At 44.1% G+C, this 21,623-nt stretch overlaps 1 protein-coding gene across 1 annotated transcript in view; it reads right to left on the minus strand.

Moving 5' to 3' along the window:
* Nucleotides 1-21,623, minus strand: part of TMEM143 (transmembrane protein 143) — a 1,024,200-nt gene that overhangs the window by 775,750 nt on the left and 226,827 nt on the right. The window lies entirely within an intron of this gene.

Consider the following 21,623-nt stretch of genomic DNA (forward strand, 5'->3'; position numbering starts at 1 on the left):
TCCCATGTTCGTGATGATGAGATCAAGTATGTTTTCTCCTCTTGTGGGGATGGTGACTAGTTGTTCCATGGCATTTGAGTTTATGAATTCCAGGAACTTTTGGGCTAGGGTGTTTGGGCTTGAGTAGTGTTCCCAGTCTATATTAGGGTAATTGAAGTCACCTAGTATGATGGTGTTTGGTGATACATTTATCCCTCTAGTGTTTTCAGGAAGGCCATGTGAGGTTCCTGAGTTTGTGAGGGTGGCCTGTAACATGCTACAATTTGCAGAGCAGTCTTGCCTATGGTTAATTGCACCTGGATGGTCTCCGATGCATCGTGCGTTGCCACCAGTCTTGAGGTGTGGGTGTCTTTGATGAATATGGATACTTTCTTGGTATTGTCCGGATTTTGGGGCGGAGCATGATAAGAGGTAAAACCTGATAGTGCTGGGGTGCTCTCAGGAGCCTTGAACCAGGTTTCTGTCACTGCACAGACATCGATGTTCTCCATACTGAGAAGGGCCTCGAGTGCGTGCATTTTGAGATTTAGACTTCTGGCATTGAGCAGCATTACCCTTAGTTTTTTCCTTTTTGTGTTCTAGGGTGGTAGGTTTAGAATTTGAGCCTTGCCTAAAAAGGCACTATGGGGGTGGCAAGAGCCTTTGCCAATATCCGGAATCCCAGGGTGACAGGTGCAAGCCGTCCCTTGAAGCAGCGTGGCTTGTCCAGCATGTCATCCCAGGCAGACAGACATTGGATCCCCTTTGAATGACACCAGAGTTTAAGCCAATTGTTAAAGCTGATCATCTTATCTCTGTATTGTGGCATCATTCTTGGTGAAGGTAGGATACTGCTCAAGGTCAGGGTCATACCTGCCTGGGCTACATAATCAGAGAGCTCCTCAATGTCTCTTTTCATGTAGTCCAAGGAGGTGCGTCTCAGGTCGTTTACACCAGCGTGGACAATGACTGAGTCATATTTGTACCTGCTGTTGAGAGACCTGAGTGCTTGCGTTATGTGGCGGATTCTAGCACCCGACAGGCAGCTTACTGTGACCTTCTCCTTACTCAGTCTGGTGGCGGGGCGTCAGTGTGTCTGACTATGGAGTCACCAATGACTAGTGTGTCTGGCATTGTGTTTGGCCTTAAGGGCTGTGACTGTTTGACACTCTGACTGTGAGGTCTATGTGTTGCAGGTGTTGTGTTCTGAGGTGGTGGTTGTTTGGGTGTCTGCTTTGGTGGCCTCTGCTGTTTTGGTAGATTTTTGATCAGAGCCATGAGTATGTCTTTGTGTGTTTATGTGTATGATTTGAGGTTGTGATGGTACTATGTGAGACTGGGTCTATAGTGTGTGTGGTAACCTTCTCCTCCTGACTGGTCTTGCCAGTCCTATGTTGAGAGAGCTCAGCCTCCAGTTTGGCCGTATAGTTGCATCTCTCGCATGTATTTGTGTTTTGTGGGAGGAGGAGAGGGTTGTCTGTGTACATGAGGCAATTGTAACATTGCCTCAATATTCCCAGGTTCACCAGCTGAGCAGGAGAGGACACTAGCAACTGATCCCTCGACATGCTAGAAGGACTAGACAAAAACTTTAAAAGAGATTCCGGGGACGTGGTGACCGAGAAATGGGGGTTTGCCTTTTTGGGGTGCTATCTATAAGAGTGCCGTATCAAGGTAATAAGTACTGTAGGAGCAAGTGCTAGGTTTAACAGATAGAGAAAAGTCTACTTGGAGTCAAGTAGAGATGATCTTTTTAGGTATTAGAGAAAGTGCTAGTAACAGGGATGCTTAAAGGTAAGATTGAAAAGAATGCACTCTGCAGTGTGCACTAGAGAAGTTAGATATGAAAGTAGGTAACTTGAGTTTTACCTGTTTAAAAAGTTAAGGTTTAGTGGAGAGTTACTATTTTTAAAACAACATTACTCTTATATGCTTTGCAAATAATGTTTATTGACTATTTTTATTTTGAATTCTCAAAAATGTATTTTATCCTTGTATTGGAGATTTGCTCCGCAGGCCTCCACTGAAAATGGGCATTTCAGTTCCCAAACATACTTTCCTAGTAAACAAAGGGAATAAACAGACATTTATTTATTTATTTGAATGGCTTAAATTTTGAAAGCTGCTTACAGCGAATGAGGAAAGAAAGATCCAAAACTAGTCTCCATGACTGCTTCCTTTTTGAGACCAAAAACATTCTAGAATAAAAGCTGCTTCCTAAGTGTTCTGCAGAAACATGTTCTATGACACCTGCTTTTAACACGTGTTGGAGCACCCAAGGAAACAACTGTTTGGAGGGAGAGAGGGGATCCTTCTGAAAGTAGGAGAATCTAGCCATTGCTAGCTGTAACCCTCCTGAATCACCTTTAAAAATTATGTGTTTGAAATTATCTGATGCCAGGCAAATGCACTGAGGGATAGATGATTAAATAAGGGGGTCATTCTGAAGCTGGTGCCAGACCCTGTTTTGGGAAATTCCCTTCTTTTTTGGGTTTGGGGTTGTTACATTCTTACCATTTTTTTTCTTGGGTGCCTACTTGCCACTGATTTCTCTACTTATTCTGTCCTTTGAAAAGTACATAGGTCTTAGAAAAGAAGAATTTAGGAACCTGAAAAATCCTAGAAACTACCAGCATTGATTTACTTCTGTCATCCCATTGTTCTGAGTAACTGAGTAGTAGCAAAACCAAACAAAACTTCTGAGTCTAGAGGAGAACTCAAAATTTCTGACTTTAAGTCACTTGAAAAGTTTTGTTAGATACCTAAACAAATCTCCTCAAGACAATATCTGAAGCAGAAGCCCTGGAAACTGTATCAGCACAATCATGTTTGGAAACTAGAGACAAGTTAGACAGAATCTAATTCACATAAGACCTACCTTCAGAGCTCAGGGAAGAAGAAAACTCTTCCAAACATTTAGCAGACTTCAAAATGAACTTCCACCTATAGCAATGACATTTCAGGATTCTTGAGACTAATGTAGCAGAAGAAAAAAGTCTCTAAGCCTGTCTGTTCAACCATTTCCCATCCTTATCTCTAAGAACTGGGTGGGAGGAGACAAGGTGCTTCTTTCACAGCTTGAGCAGCAGAATCGATGGCAGCAGGATCAACTGTAAGATGAGAATCGACAAATGTATCTGCATGTGAAACTATACAATTTATCTGCTTGTTTAGGAACTGATGGGAGAGGATTAAAAACACTACAGCTTTTATGTGTCCTCTAAAACAGGCAAAATAGGAGGAATGGATGAAGAAATAGGAATTTCTTGTTCAAGTAAATCATTATATCTGCCCAACGCTGGAGGAACCGCTGTCTGTTCCCAAGCAAATATACCCCCTCGGTCTGGAAATAGTCTCAGAAAAAGCGAAAGCTGGCATTGTTTCCACCTCAGGTTCACTGTCCACAGAATCAGCCTTGGGCTATATATTCCTGGGGTGAGTAAACCTTGTCTCTTTCAACATTAGAGTCATCCAAAAACGTATCCTCTTTCTTAGAAACAGGAGCAGCAGTATTAGAAGAAAGCATACTGTACCCAGAGTTGACTGACTGTAATAAACTGCTAGCGAAGGTAATAACATCATTTTTACAGACAGGAACCATTTCTTTATTTTCAATATTGTTACCTTTCCATTTCGTTTGTATAGGTGCATCCCTAAAGGGTGAATGGCTAGGGGACAGCATACTATCCCAAACAAAAGGTCTCCTTCCATGGAAACTTCATGAAGATCCCCTAAGAAGTGTCTCCTGTATGGAAATTGGATAGTTCTCCCATGCCCAAGAAGGACACTGGAACAGCGGCAGAGGATGTGTCTGACCCCCACACCATAGTGGCTGGCAAGCATAAAACAGAATGATTCAAGGAAATAGGGAAGTGGTCTGAGGAAACAGTTGTCCGGAGTCCAGAGGAAGCCTACAGGATGTGTCAGTGGCACACCAGGTAGCACACTCTCCTTCCATGTAGAAGACTGTGGGTTCTATTCTCACATCAATTGCTCACACTGAACTGCAGCATAATCATCCCTCTAAACTGTCCAGGTTTTCACAGAATGTCCAGATTTTTACTCATATTTTTGGTCAATTCCTCATAAAATTTGTTGTTTTCTGGCAGATTAATAAAGACTGAATTTACTAAATAATAATGCAGATTTGAGTTTTAGACTTCATATCATTTAGAAAAATGCATGCTAACACAAACCCTGTTATTCGAGCTACTTTCAAAGTTTATAATAGCAATATTTAAAATGCATCCCTATTTTTTAGGCCTTTGTCCAACCATTATTTTAGCCTTGGCTAGATAGAGGTTGAGAGCTATGAGCATAAGGGGGGTGTGGGGTGCATTCCTGAGTGTGCCGTCCTTCGGATGAGACATTAAACCAAGGCTCTATCTGCATAAGTTGGTAGTAGCTTAAAGGAATGTAAAAGGTCTCACAGCACCTATCAAAAAGAGTAGGGGAAGTTCCCTGATGCCCTGGTCAAATTTCCCCTAGCAGTATAAATAGCACCTTGGGTCTACCCTGAAAAGAGGCTACTAGCCTAATGGGACAAACCCGGTCAACAAAGGATAAATTAAATAAATAAACAAAAGGAACTTGCAGTGGCCACTGCAAAATCACACACTGTTGGCTGAGGCACAGTAATAGCCCAGACAGGAGGCATGGAGTCATGTTTCAATTATGTTTTTTCTTTTTAGGTACGTTAGGAGGCGGACCTGCAGGATCAGGGTAAGCATTTATGCTGTAGTCAGGGAAGAAGCCTGTTTGCTGGTAAGGTATGCCTAAAGGAGTCTAAAGGAAGTAAGCTGTCAATTGTAAACATGAACAGCACATCACCTTTTCAATCTAGTCCAATATACATCACAACAAAGTAACACAAGCAGCACACAAAAAGTTCCTGTCAAAAGACAGACAAAATCAGATTAATTAGCTACACTGTTAAATGGCAAAAAAAAAAAAAAAAAAAACAAGTAAATCAAATGTAAACAGAAGAATGCATGTATAATCCATTTATTCTCCCTGAAAAATACTTTCTGACTATCCAAGCAGAACTTTATAAAATAGAACTAGCCCACTTACTATCTTACTTCCAACTTACTGATAACCTTTGGAAAACTGTTGCTAAGCTTTTTTTTACATCTGTTTACATCACCAACAGTCATCTAGAAATTATGTATGTGTGAAATTCATTTTTGCTTGGAAAATGATCTTCAGGAATGTCTATGACTATAAAGAAAAGACAAACATAGACTTCTGGACTCTGGCAATACAGCATTGCATTCACAACAGTGAGCTGGAGAGAAACTTAATTCCAACTGTCAGGATTATCAGTGTCAATGAAAATCAACCTCAGCAGCCAGTGTCTATTGTAAATTGCCTTATCTCACTGCTTCTTTCAGTTTTATGAAAATATCACACACAAACATAAAAAATGATGACTACTTGAGTGGTTGCTCCTGAAGTATGTTTGTGTGGCAGGGTGAAAGTTAGCAGCCAACATGGGGAGATAAAGCATTAAAAAAAAATTATCTGCTAATGAGCTCCATCCTACAGTTCAGGGTTTGAGTACCTCAACCTCCACTTGGAAAACTTTGCAAATCTCAGGAAATCATTTAACTAGACAGTGTTCCTGGGTCACAAATGAAAATATCCTCTTGTGCACAGAAGATGATTTATTAGGAAATTTAGTAAATCTGATCATCTTGCTGATGTGAGGAACTTCCTCAGTAACGTAAAAGCTATTACTTTTCAATATAGTCCTGTATGGTCTGTATATGCCCACATCCAAGCTCAGTAATATACAACACCTTCCCATACTGACGCCTCTGAAGTTAAAAGCAAAACACCTAAAGATAAAGCACTGCTACACATGCATCTTAAAGAACAAATGCACAACTTCTAAGCAAAGATGTCTAGGTACACACACGACAACCTCTGCTTAGGTGATACACTGATGACAGTTATATTTCATTTTTGTTTAATCTTTGTTGAATGAATTAGTCCCACTAGGCTACTGGCCGCTTTTCAAGGGAGATGCAAGATGTTATTTATATTAAAAGAGGCAATCTGGCCAGGGCATCAGGGAACTTTCCATACTCTTTTCAAATAGGTGCCATAGGATCTTTTACATCTAAATGAGCTACCACCAGTTCAAGCAGATGGGCTTTGGTGTAATGTCTCAGGAGTGCAGCACCCCCCCCCCCCCATGCTATACTGCACTGTCAGCAATCCACCTTCCGGCTGTAGGACTAGAATCCACAGCTTTTGCACCAAAGTTTATGTTAATTATCACAAACATGAAACTGAATGCTAACAGTTACAAACTGGAGAAAACAATGTACAAGAACAGCTACTTTTGGAGCTGACTAAATACTTCACACTACAAATTTCCCAGTGCCATAAAGACAGAAACTTTTAGTTATGTACTTACCATAACTTTAGATGTATGGGATCCATCTCGCCTACATTCTGTACTGATGGGTTCGGAGCCGATACTCGGCTCCGACTCGGCACGCTATACTATAGAACGAAGTCTCCCATTGGCTGAGCTATCCCACATCCCAGGATGCACCACCACTGCTTCCCCAGATCTTGTTTGTCCGCACACATGCACACACACATAGACTGTTGATATAATATTACCAGGTGTTTCAAGATGAAACAGCTGAACCTGAACTGTCCGGTCTCTTCTGATCTCCAAGGCAGGGGGAAGGAGGGTGGGTTATTAGGAATGTAGGCGAGATGGATCCCATACATCTAAAGTTATGGTAAGTACATAACTAAAAGATGTAATGTGATCCTATCTCGCCTACATTCTGTACTGATGGGACAGCGTCCCTAGCACCTGATTCCTGGGTGGCTCACTAGAAAACACTCCTGAGAACTGTGGAACCGAAGGAAGCTCGCCCCCGCGATGCCACGTCCAATTTGTAATGAGAAATAAAGGTGTGAGGAGAAGACCACGTAGCCGCTGCACAAATGACACTAATAGCAAGCTTGGAATGAAAAGCTGCCGAAGTTGCCATAGCCCTGGTAGAATGAGCTTTCACTGTAACTGTAAGCTCTTTGTTAGAAATGAAATAAGTATGAGTGATACAGTCTCTGATCCACTTGGCAATAGTGACTTTCGTGACGGCTTTGCCCAATTTATTGTCCGAAAAGGACACAAACAACTGATCAGTTCTTCGTGCTTTGTGCGTCCTATCCAAATAGAAGCGCAATTGTCTGTGGACATCCAAGGTGTGAAAGATGTATTCCGCTCTGTTTGAGTACTTTGGGAAGAAAACTGGAAGTTCCAGTGATTGACAAAAATTAGAACAAACCTTAGGAACAAAGGATGGGTTCGGTCTGAGGGATACTCTATCCTTGTGAAAAACCAAGTATGGTGGTTTGACACATAGGGCTTGAAGTTCCAAAACTCTCCTGGCTGATGTAATTGCAACTAATAAGGCAGTCTTCCAAGAAAGAAATTTTAAGTCACAAGGTGCTGCCGGTACAAAGGGGGAAGAGGTCAAAGCACCTAACACCACATTAAGGTCCCACGGTGGAGCGGGATGAGATATCGGGGGCCGTAGCAGCCCAACACCTTTCATGAAGGCTTTACACAACTTGTTACTCATCAAAGGTGGATCTATGCTCTCGTGAAAATTGGAAATAGCCGCCAATTGAACCTTGATGGTAGAGACCGAACAACCTTGATTGAACAGAGAAGCTAAAAACTTGAGAACCTCTGACACCGGGGCTGTCATGGGGTCTAATCCCCGGAGTTGAGCCCAAATAGCAAATCTCTTCCATTTACTGCTATACATTTTCTTAGTAGAAGTCTTGTGGGCCGAGGACAAGATGTGTATGACTTCCGGGTCCAAAGCATGGATCCTGACTATGGTCGGAAGAGGAGGAGCCAAGCTGTTAACTTCAACAAGTGGAGGGACTGATGAAGCTGTCCCGACTGATGGGTCAGGAGGTCCGGAACTTGGTCCATGAACCATGGACCGTCCAGTGCATATTTCCAAAGAAAGGGAAACCAGACTTGACGAGGCCAGTATGGGGCAACTAGAATCATTTTGCTCTCCAAGCGAATCACCTTCTGGATCACCTTGGGAAGAAGGGGAACCGGTGGAAAGGCGTATAGCAGATCGGTGGGCCAAGCTTGGACTAGGGCATCCTTGGGAATCTCCCCCGGAACTGGGGTGAGAGAGAAGAACTGTTGGCATTTCGTGTTGAGGGGGGTTGCGAAAAGGTCGCAACAAGGAGTTCCCCATCTTCTGAAAATCTGAGTTGCCACTCTGTCGTTCAGAGACCACTCGTGAGGGGAGAGAATAGTTCTGCTCAGTCTGTCGGCTATCACATTGGATCTCCCTGGAATGTGTGTTGCTACCAGAAAACGTTTGTTTGCAATCGCCCAATCCCATACCTTCATGGCCTCTCTGCAAAGGGGGTAGGATCTGGTCCCTCCCTGCTTGTTCAGGTACCAGACTACTGACATGTTGTCGGACTGAATGGCAATCATGCCCTGGGGGAGGTAACTGTGTAGTGCTTGCAGCGATAGAAGCACCGCCCTCATTTCCAGTATGTTGATGTGGAGGAGGCTCTCGTCGGAGTGCCACTTGCCTTGGACTGACCTGCCCAGGTAATGTCCCCCCCACCCCGTCTGGGAGGCGTCCGTAGTCAATGTGGCCACTGGAGGTGGTGGAACGAAGGGTCGCCCCTGATCCAGGTTGGAGGAAAGAAGCCACCAACGAAGGTCCTGTTTGCACGTCTCTGTGATCAGAATGTGGTGACTGAGTGGGAGATCCTGATAAGACCACTGGACTGACAGGAGCCACTGGAGAATTCTCATATGTAACCGTGCTAAGGGGACTAGGAGAACGGTGGCCGACATGGAACCTAACAGTTGAGGACCATCCTGGCTGGGGCTCGACGTTTGAGGAGCAAAGCTCGAACTTGAGACTGTAGTGTTTCTATCCTCTCTGCAGGAAGATAGACCCGCATTTGCTTTGAGTCTATCTCTGCTCCGATAAACCGAATGCGCTGAGATGGCAGCAACATGGACTTTGTCCAATTGAAGGTGATTCCTAGGGAGTTGCCTAGAGATATAGTGGCTGCTAGATTTTGCAAGAGTAGATGCCTGGAGGTGGCAGTTAGGAGCCAGTCGTCTAGGTATGGAAACACCTGGAATCCTAGACTTCTCAGGTGAGGAGTCACCACTGCCAAACATTTGGTGAACACCCTGGGGGCTGTGGTGAGACCAAAGGGCAGTGCACGGAACTGGAAATGACTATCTCCCAGGCTGAAGCGCAAGTGTCTCCTGGACGCCTGATCTATCAGGATGTGATAATAGGCGTCCTTGAGATCTATGGAGCACATCCAAACACCTTTCTCCAGCAGCGGGAGAATGGATTGCAAGGTGACCATCCGGAACTTGGACTTCTTCACTGATCGATTTAGCTTGCTGAGATCCAAAATGGGCCTCAAGTCCCCGGTCTTTTTTGGCACCAAAAAGAATCTTGAGTAAGTCCCTAATCCGGTCTGGCCTGCGGGGACCGGTTGGATGACTCCTTTTTGAAGCAGCTTTGATATTTCGTTGGCTGCAAGTTCCCGTTGACTGGGTGGCGGGTCCGGGATTTTTTGGGATGGAGGGGGGGGTTGAGAAAAGGGAATGGTGTAACCTCCGAGTGATACTCTCCCAGGCCTTTAGGTGCTTCGAAAAACGACCCCCGACTGGCTCCGGAGCTGCACAGTCGGGCAATCCTTCAGGGATGCTGGAAGGTTGAGGAGCCACGAAAAGACTCGCGGTCTCCAGTGTTGCGGGGGGCCTCCGCCGCCTCTGGGACGGCGTCTTCCTGAAAAATGTCCCCCTCCTCTGCCTCTAGAAGGGGGATCGCTCTGCTGTGGAGAGTAAGGCTTTTGAGATTTACGGAACCACATTTTCCACCCTCTTCTAGCCTTGGGATAAGGCCTGAAGGGAGTGGAAAACCGTGCCCCTACGGCAGTTAAAGTCTTACCCTCTTGTTCACAGCGAGTCAAGGTGTCCTTTACCTTGGGAACAAACAGAGAGGACCCATCAAAGGGAGCGTCGGCAAAGGAAGACTTAAAGGCCTCCGCAAAATGACACAGGCGGAGCCAGGCTTGTCTCCGTAGAGCAATATCTGTTCCCGCCGCTCTACTCGCACCCTCGGCTGCATATGAAATGAGCCTCATGGACGAGTTCGATAGCGATGCTAGGGTAGCCAGCTGAGAGTTAACCGTCTGGGCCAACTGCTCAGGTAAGTTACCCGAGAGGGTATCTGAAAGTTCCTTGACCAGATCCCTCTGAAGTCTGGTGAAGTGCATCAAATAATTCAGAGACCTTAAAGTAAAGGTTGCTGAAGTAAGGGTGCGCTTCCCGTACCGATCCATGCTCCTAGACTCTTTATTAGGAGGATGGACAGACGTTGAAGCCTCTGCCACATCTTGTTGGGTAGCAGATGCCACCACCAGGGCATCTACAGCCACACCTTTGGAGAGAAAATCCTTTTCAGGGGGTGCTGAGAGAAATTTATTGGGGCAAGCTGGCACCGGTTCCACAGAATCCGGGTGTTCCCACGCCCTTCGAGAGATCAAATCCAGAAGCTCATCGAAGGGCGGAGACACCCAGGAGGCGGAGGGCTGAGCCCCGAAGGCCTTGAGCAATACCGACTCCTCAGCGGAAGGGGGTTTGGACTGCCAGTCGCCTCGTTGTTTGAGGATCTCTAAAATGTCCGCAAAGGAGACATCATCCAAGGACGACTTGGGGGACCCTTCCGCATCATCGAGGTCGGTGTCCGAGGTGAGAGACTCGTCAGGGGAGTCGACGTGCTTCCTCTTGCACTGTCTCTTCCTTGGAGGTTCCTCCGAAGACGCTTCGGAGGGACCTTCAGGAAGGAGGGAACCCCCAATGGGGGTGGCCTCAGGCTCCAGGGCTCCAGGGCTCCGCTGTCTTGAGACAGGGGGACTACAAAGGAACCAGTCTCCGTGTCAAGGGAAGGTGACGGTGAGACGGTGGAGGTGGCCAAAGAAGATTTGGCCAAAGCACTCCTCATGGCCCTGAAGGCGGGACACCCAGAGTCCTGGGAAGGTCCAACCCCCGAGGCCACAACAGTAGACGGCACTCCCGCAGCCGACGCACCGAGAGGGAGGCTCGGAACCGAAAACATCGGTCCCGAAGCGTCACCCCCGGGGCCGACAGAGGAGGTCCGTGTACTGAACTCCGACCCGAAGGGCGGGGTTGGAGTACGGGTCGGAACCGACCCGAAAACCTCCACCGGCTCCACCAGCACCAACTCCAATGGTGCCGAGGCTGTTGGAGGAGGAACCAAGACAACAGGGTGGGCAACCGGCTCCGGAGCCGACTGGGCTGGAGCCGAAACCAACTTTTGGAAGACCGGAGACTGAAACAGCCTTTGAAGTACCCTGTCTATGTCAGAATCCGACATTCTCGAAGACCGAGAAGAGATCGAACGGGTTCAAGTCGACTTCTCCACCGGTTCCGAAGGACTGGGGGACCGGCTCCGAATAGTCTCGATAAATATCGGTGCCGAGGGAGACTCCACAACCATTGCAATTTCCATCGGAGCCGAAGAAGACTTCGGCGCCGAAGGGGAAGAGTCTGAGCGGGCAACTCTCATCGGCTCCGAAGACAGTGGAGCCGATGAAGGTGACCTGCCTCTCGAAGCTCTAGCCTTCGGCTCCGAAGACAGAGGAGTCGAGGCTGGAGGCATCGAGGCAGACTGTTCCGCCCGCGGCTCCAAAGTCCGTGGAGCCGATGGAGAAGCCTGCCAAGATTTTTTCGTAGTCGGTTCCGACGGGCTGGTCGGAGCCGATGATCTCTTTTTCTTTGAAGGTGAAGAGGAAGATGATAAAGCCTCCTCAAAAGAAGGGGTGATAAGCCCTTTTAAAATCAATTTGTTTTTCCTCTCTTGGAGGACTCGGGAGGAAAAAGCGTGACAAACGCTACATGACTCCTGAAGATGCTTAGGGCCTAAACAATAAACGCATAAAGAGTGATCGTCCGTGATGGACATTTTGTAACTGCATTTAGAGCATTTTTTGAACCCTGAAGGTCTGTGCTCTTTCGACATATTGACACACAAAAAACTTTCAAGTACACTAACAAATAGCTTAAAGAAAACTGTGGACAATGCCCCTCTAACTCAAACGGGAACACTGAAGAAAGACTCACACTAAAGCTTCAACAAAGCGCGAGGGCAAGGCCCCTCTAACTTAAACGGGATCCTTTCCCTCAAACTAAGACAATTTACCACAAAAAACACAATCTCACAGTCACACCACAACGAACAGCTGTTAAAACAGCTTTTGGGTAGGTTAGCAAAAATTTCGGACAGAAACTTTTTAAAGAAACAAGCACTTAGCTCAGCCAAGTTCGAGACCACGTCTTTGTTGTAGAAGCGGCAAACGAGATCTGGGGAAGCAGTGGTGGTGCATCCTGGGATGTGGGATAGCTCAGCCAATAAGAGACTTCGTTCTATAGTATAGCGTGCCGAGTCGGAGCCGAGGATCGGCTCCGAACCCATCAGTACAGAATGTAGGCGAGATAAGATCACATTACATCTACTTGTTACTGCTTCAACATGTAACTGTAATTCTTCAAAAAGAGGAAATCCTAATACTTATTAGTATCCAAATAAACCACTGCAATACATGCAATTATAACTGTTTAAAAGGACACAGTTGTGGCACTTCCAATTACCTCAAAAAAACACTGCAGTTTATGCAACTGTAAATGTTTAATGGCATGTCCATATGACAATTCCAAGTACCCAAAGAAACTGCTGCCAAAAATGTGGGTAGAAAATAGTATTAGATTACAGTCATAATGAGGTCTTCAGCCTAAATGGGAAACCACAGGATTTTCCAACCAAATGCCAGCAGGCTAATTTAATCACATCATTACTCTTTTACAATGACTACTAGGCAAAATTCCAGAAAAAGCACAAGTGGCTTGTCAAGCTTGTTAAGCAGGCCAGTCACTAAAATATTACTTTAAACTATAGTATACTAGGAGATGTACTCAGTGACTGCAAACCCATCTTTTCCTTCTGGAAAATACAGTAATAAAAATGTAATCATTTATGTATGTATGATTTTAACTGGTTAAGTGAACAGGTGCAAGAGCCTTTTCAACCACTGCATGAGCCAACAGTTGCATTACAACATAAAGGAACAATATAACTCACATATTCACTTGTCTTCAAACATAAACACACAAACATCACCACCTAAGATGCATGTCAAATGTTGTTTGCTACATAGTTGGCACAATGCAGCTATGTTTGTGTCGGACTAATTCATATGATCTTCAACTCACGTGTGTAGCTATGTTTCTGACTAATTCTTTCAAAACTGTTACGTCCCCTAATAATGCAAAGAACATTCTGAAATGCCTTCTTCATTTCTTATAGCTCAAAAAATAAATAAATAAAGTACAGTTGTCTAAAATCTTAACAAAACAGTAGATGTCCTTCCCTTCACTGTTGCAGTATTCTTTACTAAAGGAATCCCTGCCAAGGGAAGCCCAATATTTGATCAGTATACCAAAGCCTTAGTTCTCTTAAGGACGTTGTACGTCACAAGTATGCTCCCTGCTCATGGCGTAGGGCATTATGGTGATGTACGGACATACATACCTCAGAAAGTACAGTTGTGTACACTTACCATAAATGTAGATGTTCGAGTGTATTCATTGTTGCAGTCATTACATATGGGTAATCTGCTGGCAGGTTGCCCTCAGTCGGCCTGAATAACAAAGTCTTGGGTCCTGCGTCGGTTGCTGTCTCCTCTTCCATGACGTCAGGTCATCAGGGGTATAAAATATGCAGCAGACGCCATTTTATTCAGTTTTTCTTGCCCCAGATGTCAGGTGCCCCCCCCCCCCAAAATAGGGAGCAAAAAAAAATAAATAAATACATAAATAAAAAAATATATATATATATATACATATATATATATATATATATATAAAAACAGAAATATATGTAAATGCACTTTTAGCAACATAAACTGTACCTTCATCTAAAAGCAAATACATCACAAAGGCTTTAGAATATAGTGAAGGAAAGAGACGTTATAGATAAGGGGGATGGCGGGTGGGTAATCCGGACTGCAACAGTGAATACACTTGAACATCTACATTTATGGTAAGTGTACACAACTGTACTATGTTCTTCAGAATCCCAAAGTTATGGATAAGAGGAAGGAACTAAATAGCATTAGGAGCGGCTATAAGGCCCTGCAGAAACTGTAGTGGCAAAGCCTGCCCTGGATTTGGAAAAGAGAGGCAAATGATAATGCTTTGTGAAGGTGTGAACAGAGTTCCAAGTAGCAGCTTCTAGAATGTCTTTGGTTGGAACTCCTCTGAGAAAAGTTGCTGAGGTAGAGGCAGCCCTGGTGGAATGTGACCTGATCCCCTTGGGCACAGGTTTACCATGGTGCAAGTAGCAGAAACGAATGCAGTGGCTTATCCAGTTATAAATAGTCTGCTTTGATATAACCTTCCCCTCTAATCCTGCAGAAAATGCCACCAGTAGTTGCTCAGACTTTCTTAGAGATTTGGTCCTGTTTAAGTAGAATCGTAGTTGTCTGTGTACATCCAATGAATGCAGAATCAGCTCCCCCTTGTTCTGCGGATTTGGGTAAAATGTTGGCAGGTGAACTGCTTGGTTAAGAGTCACACTGGATACCACTTAGGCATAAAAGAAGGATTGGTCCTGAGGGTCACCCTGTCCGGGTAAAATGTAATAAAAGGCTCCACAGCCAAGAGAGCCTGTAGTTCTGAAACCCTTCTTGCTGAAATGATTGCCAAGAGGAATGCTGTTTTCCAAGATAACAATTTTATATCCGCAGTAGCTGCTGGTTCAAAAGGAGGCAGGGTGAGTTTTACCAGCACAAAATTGAGGTCCCATGCAGGAGTTGGTGATCTTCTGGGAGGCCTTAAATTTTTGGCCCCTCTAAGATACTGTTTAAGCAGAGGATGAGAAAACAGGGGAGGCTCTGTGTTGTAATGAGCCGAGATGGCAGTGGCATGGATTTTTATTGAAGAAAAAGATAGGCCCTTGTCAAGCATCTCAGTCAAATATTGTAAAATCTGAGGTATATTGGGCTTTGCCTGTGTCCGTTCCTTGTGCTTGGTTCCAAGCACAGAATCTCTTCCATTTATCAGCATATGATTTTCTAGTACTAGGCCTTCTGGCTTCTAAAATGACATCCATCACAGATTTACTGAGAGGTGTTGTTTGAATAATTAAATGATCAGCCATGCTGCAAGGTTCAGAGTTTGTTGCTGAGTGTGCAGAATTTGACTGTTCTGCTGAGACAGTAGGTGAAGTATTTGAGGCAAGCACCAAGGAGGGAATTGAGACATATTCCTTAGAATTGGGTACCAGTGCTGGCGAGGCCAGTCCACAGCAATTAGGATCATTTTTGGTTTTTCCTGTCTGACATTTAGTAAGACCTTGGAGAGAAGAGGCAGAGGGGGAAAGGCATAGACTGATAGGGCATCCACTTTCCATGCTTGTCTGTGATAAGTCCTTGTGCAGAATTTGTCCAGTTGATAATTTTCAGGAGAGGCAAAAAGATCTATGTCTGGGCTCCCCCATTTCTGTGTTAACAAGTTGAAGATTTGTGGATCCAGTTTCCACTCGTGCGGGTCCATAAGATTTCTGCTTAGGTCATCTGCCAGAGTACTTTGTTTTCCTGACAGGAACTGAGCTTGAAGATGTATTTGGTAAGTCAAAGCTGTGTTCCACAATGCCATGGCTAGTCTGCAAAGGGGGTAGAAATGTGTACCCCCCTGCTTGTTTATGTACCACATAACCCTGGTGTTGTCCATCTTTATCAGTAGTTGTCCTGGATGAAGAAAGTCCTTGAAGGCTGTCTGAGCATTCTGAACAGCTAGCATCTCTTTCTGGTTGATATGCAGATGCATTTGTTTTGGGCTCCATTTGCCCTGAATGCATCTCCCCACCAGGTGGGCCTCCTAAGCAAAGTCTGATGCGTCTGTAGTTAGGGTTTGGGTGGCAGGGGGTAGAGTGAATGACAGTCCCTTGTTTTGGTGACATGTCTCTGCCCACCAAAGATACTCCTGTTGTAGGCAGGGAATGAGAGGAATCATTGTTTCCGGACTGTGACAATGTTGACTCCATAAACATTTTAGGTACCACTGAAGTTTCCTCATATGCAGTCTCGCATATGGAATTAGTAGAATGCAGGATGTCATGAACCCCAAAGCCTGCAGAATTTGTCTTGCAGATAACTGGATTTTTGTTGCCATTTGTTTGAAGTATGCTGTCAGTTGCCTTTGTTTGTCTGGCGTAAGGTAAGCCATCTGGGCAGTTGTATTCAAGCTTGCACCCAGGAATGTAATTATTTGAGAGGGTACCAGTTGGGATTTATTTTCATTTATTGTGTACCCTAGGCATGTTAGAAGCCTTTTTACAAACGCCAGATGTTGAAGAAGAGTGTCCTTGTCATCTGCTTGAATGAGACAGTCGTCCAGATAAGGATAAATCTGTATGCTTCTTTATCTGCAGAATGCAATTACTGGTGCCAGGCACTTTGTAAAGACCCTGGGCACAGCAGATAAGCCAAAGGGCAGTGCAAAGAAGTGGTAATGCAAAAAACCTGCCTTGAAGTGGAGGTATCTTCTGCACAATTCCCTTATTGGGATATGCAGGTATGCCTCTTTTAAGTCTAGAGTCACTAATCAAGCGTTCCTGCCCAGCATAGGCAGTAGCTGTTGTAAAGTCAGCATTTTGAATTTTGGAATGTCCAGGAACGTGTTCAAAATCGATAAGTCCAGTATTGGACGCCAGGCATTGTCTTTTCTGGGTACCAGGAAAAGTCTTGAATAAAAACCTTGTCCTTTTTCCTTTTCTGGTACTGGTCGAATAGCCCCCATATCCATGAGGGACATAACTTGTTTCTGAGCCTCTGCCCACTGATTTTGTGGCAAATCTGGCCAACCGTTTGGAATTGGCAAAGTATGGAAATGAAATCTGTACCCCTGGGATACTATGTTTAATACCAACGTGTCCTGGGTAATTAACTGCCAATTTTGAGCATGAAGTGCTAATTTCCTGCCCAAAGGGGGCTGCCAAAAGATAAGTGCTTGGTGAAGGTAGAGGGAAGTCACTGAGACTACTTACTGTAGGGTTGTGCTTTGTTTCCTCCAGATTTGGAAGTGGAGGCACCCCATTGCTTTGACCTGTAAGAACCCTGTGATTGGTATCTAGAGCCTTTTGAGCACTTGGATTTGCCTTGAGAGGCTCTGTTAGACACAGGAAAGGACCAATTTTTAATAGGCCAGTGCCTACTGAAGCTGAGTAGCTGCACTTGTAAGAAATCTTTTACAGTTTGCATAGATTTAGTTTTGTCTTCCATTTTCTTTAAAACCTCTTCTGCCTTATTACCAAACAGAGTATCATGCTGCAAGGGGGCATCCAACAATTTAGCTTTATCATGATCAGGCAGATTTTGCTCCTTGAGCCAGGCATGCCTTCTAATCACAGATCCAGTAACTGCGGCCCTGCAAGAGGCCTCCAAGGAATCAAAACCATATTGCAAAGTATGCTTTCCAACCTGTTCTGCTGAATGCAATAATTCCTGTAATTCTTTATTTTCCACACAATCACAAATCAACATAATTTTCTGTTTCAATAAGCCCATAACATGCTGTTGATATTTAAGCAGTTTAAGGCCCTAATTGCCAAAGTTGCAGACGTATAAACCTTCTTTCTCCATCTATCCAGTGCAGTGGAATCTCTATCAGAGGGGGGAGGATTTTTGGCTGTAATGGCCTTTACACCTTTGGGACCCTGTGAGATAGTCTCAGGATCAGCAGCAGGATTTTTGAATAGAAATTTGTGGGAGTCAGGAACCCTGTAATATCTGTCTGGCTTACTAGGAGCTGGAGATAGGGAATCAGGGGCCATGCTTGATTCCGAAAACACATCATCAACAATGTCTAATACAGGAGGTATTGCCAAAGGCCTATGCTGAGGAAGAAGAAGATGGAAATCCCTAAGCCTCTTTTTTGATTCAAAGAAATCCTGACTATCCCAGTGAAAATGTTCCCTTAAAGTATGCAAGGTTTCTCCAAAAGAGTAATCCTCAGGAGGAGATGCATATGGGATGTTTCTTCTGCATCAGAATCCTCATAGGGTGGAATAGAAAATTCCTCATCAGAAGAGGAATCAGAAGAAATGGAAACCTGATCTGAAGATTCATAATCAGTGCCTTGCCTAGGCCTCTTAGCAGGGGGGGGGTTGGGAACCCCTGATCAAGGTAATTAAGTCCTCAGCCATTTTGATCATCTGTTTTTTAGGCATAGGGCCCTGAGCACGTGGCTCATGCATCGGTTTTTTAGACATAGAAGATGTTTTTGATCTTGTTTTTGAGGCTGGCATTGGTTTTATATAAAAATGTTGAGGCCTGAAAAACCCTCAGAAGCCGGTGCCTGCTCAGCGGCTCTGGACCCATCCCCTGGAGGACCATCCATGGGTTCAATACTCTGAGAATCTCGCGGCATACCGGACTCTGCATGGGTCTCGATAGAGGCCTGCGACTCAAAAGTAGCTGGTATCAGGGGCTGCAAAAGCACCTCACTGAGTACCGGCGACTGGCTTAGGAGAAGTTTTGTCGTCAGTTTTGGACCTCGATGGTCTGTCTCTGTCTTTTTCTTTGCGTTTGTTATGAACTCCGGTAGTCGGATTGCTAACCGATGACATTTCAGGGTAATTAAATCTTGATCCAAAATATTTAGAAGCAAAATATACCGACGCTTAATAGTGCGTTGGTTAAATCTAGCACAAAACCGACAGCAAGGCATGTTATGATCTGGGCCTAGGCTAGGGTTGCCACCTTTTCAAATGGCCAAAGTGGGACATTTTTGGTACAAACATCAGATTTTACAGGCCGACACATACCCACAGTCAGTACAAAGGATAGAACTTAACTTTTTTGCCAAAATAAAAGCTTATTCTTGTAGCATTTTAGTTGCTTATTCTGTTTCTTATAACATTTAGGTATTTTAGACACAGAATAACTGTTTTATGCAACTATTACAAAAAATATAGGAAATAATTTTGTCCTAAAATCTCAGGACATTTGCCATTTTTTAAATTTTTTGTCAGGACACAACTGCCCAAAGAGGGACTGTCCCTCGCAAAGTGGGACAGGTGGTAACCCTAGCCTAGGCAAGGAATACAGTACAAATGAAAATCCTTATGAGGTATTTGCTTCCCACAAGTAATGCAATTATTAACTTTTACTAACATCGGAAAGGAGCAAGGAAAAGTTTCCCCAACGGGGTACTTAGCTATAGTTGAAGACTTTGGTTCTGAAACTCGAATGCGAAAATTTCAGGAGTCAGCCGACCTGCACTTGTGAACTGCTTCTGCTTCGGGCACCACGCAGCAAGAAAGACTGAATAAAATGTCGTCGGCTGCATGTTTTATACCCTGACGACCTGATGTCATGGAAGAGGAGACAGCAACCGACGCAGGACCCAAGACTTTGTTATTCAGGCCGACTGAGGGCAACCTTCCAGCAGATTATCCAAATGTAATGACTGCAACAGTGAAACATGAAGAACATCTGAAAAGCCCCAGGAGGAACAACAGTCCAAGGAGAAAAGGAGGAGCATGTGCATCCAGAAATAAAAAAGAAAAAGTGGGGGAGTAGGGAGGGAGAGAATACCGCAACAATGAAGGGAAGAATATCTACTGTTATGGTAAGAGTTTACACAACTGTACTATGTCCTTCCATAGCACTGTTGCAGTATTCATTACTAACGGAAGAGGGCAAAAGCTCAAGAGGAAACTTGAGAGGAGGAAGACCCATCAGGACTCTCGAGAAACCCATGTAGGATAGCCCTGGCAAATTCAGCTCTAGAACTGAAAACTATATCCAGCTTGTCATGTTTAGTGAAGCTATGGATAAAAGTCCAAGTAGTAGCCTCAAGGATGGAATTGGCATCCAATCCTTTGAAAAAAACACCAGAAGAAGCCACAGCCCTGGTAGAATGAGCATTTACAGAAGCAGAAAGGATGTCTTTTCTCATAAAAGGAGTAATAAAAAGAAATGGCCTTAGTTAACCGGGAAGAAATGGTTACACCAGTTTGTAGTAATAAGGGGCTACACTGTCATTACTGCTGCATAAAAAGCAGAATCTGCAAGTTAACTCCTCATCTAATTTGCAGCAAAGAGGAAGACCCTGGAGGTATGCTGATACTGGTATACCAGTTGAGGCAATAACAGGAGTTATACCTAGTGAGGTATCTTAGACAGAGCTGGAACTAAAGCCTGCATGAGGACTGCAATCAGCCAGATTTTTGGAAGGTTATGAGCAAGTTAAAAGGTACTGAGAAAAACTGTAAGTCAAGGTGTACTGTGTCCTACTCTGCCTGGATTTTTATGTTTAAAATAAAAAAAAACAACCTGATGAAAAACGCTCACTTTATTTAACAAAATAAAACTTTCAGGTATAACCCTTCTTCAGTACTTTAAAACTCAATTAAAACACCTTCCTTTTATACATAGTATCAAAAGACGTACATGACAGAGCCATCCAATAGAACTGAATACACAATCAAATAACTAAACATTTAAATCTGGAAAAATTATACTGTATTTTCATCAGGGATAGGTTCCTGACCCAGAGACTCCCCAGACTCTGGAATAGACTGCCCATACATGTCAAGCAGCATGCCTCTTTGGCCCTCTTCAAAAGGAACCTTGATGATTGGATGGGAGATAGGAAATTCACCTCGGGGACCACGTCAGTCGCTCTGCTAGACAGGGGTCCAGGGACCTAAATGCTGTGGGAAGAAATAGCCGGGGAATTGTTATGGCTAGGCTTGTATAGAGCCTAGGGCCGACAGCCTAGTACCAACCTATGAACCTATGAATCACTTGTTTCCACATACATAGAAACTATGTTAAAACATACTAAGACCAGAATAAAGCCTTATAAATAACATTGTTAAAAAATAACAAATCTAAATTAGAAATGTTCTTACTATTATTTATATTGTTTTTGTTTCGCTACTAACACTGGCTTAATGGTTACCATATTATTGAAGCTAGGCAGTTTATCCGCCTCTAGCCTAATGATCCGTCTATACTCTGCCAGATCTACCTTACTATTGATGTCCCTTCTCTTAGGCTTTTATATATCACTTCCAAAACTTTGAATTTAAAGCTATGCGATGGACCATATTCTATCATATGTTTGGCTAGGGCATTAGTGACTACCCCCCCCCCCTTCCTCACCTCCGATTTATTCTCTGTTATACGGTCCCTAAGCCGCCTTGAGCACTTACCAACATAAAACCCTTCACATGCCATACAGGTTGCTAAATACACTAAAGCTACTGTATTGCAAATAGTCTGATATCTAATTTCATATGTAACATTAGTTAATGGATGTTGAAAAGACACTTTACTACAAATGTTCACACAGCAGCTGCAATTGAAAGAGGGAATCATACCAAACTTATGTCTTACTGGAGTCAATAAATTTACATCAAAGTCCTTGTAGCATAGTTGTCTCTTGAGACTGTTGCTATTTCTATACGCAAAATTTGGCGTAGTGCCCAATAGAGTTACTAATTCAG

The sequence above is a fragment of the Protopterus annectens genome, chromosome 1.part1, assembly GCF_019279795.1.
Source record: "Protopterus annectens isolate FY-2018-M chromosome 1.part1, PAN1.0, whole genome shotgun sequence".
In the NCBI taxonomy this organism is placed as follows: domain Eukaryota; kingdom Metazoa; phylum Chordata; order Ceratodontiformes; family Protopteridae; genus Protopterus; species Protopterus annectens.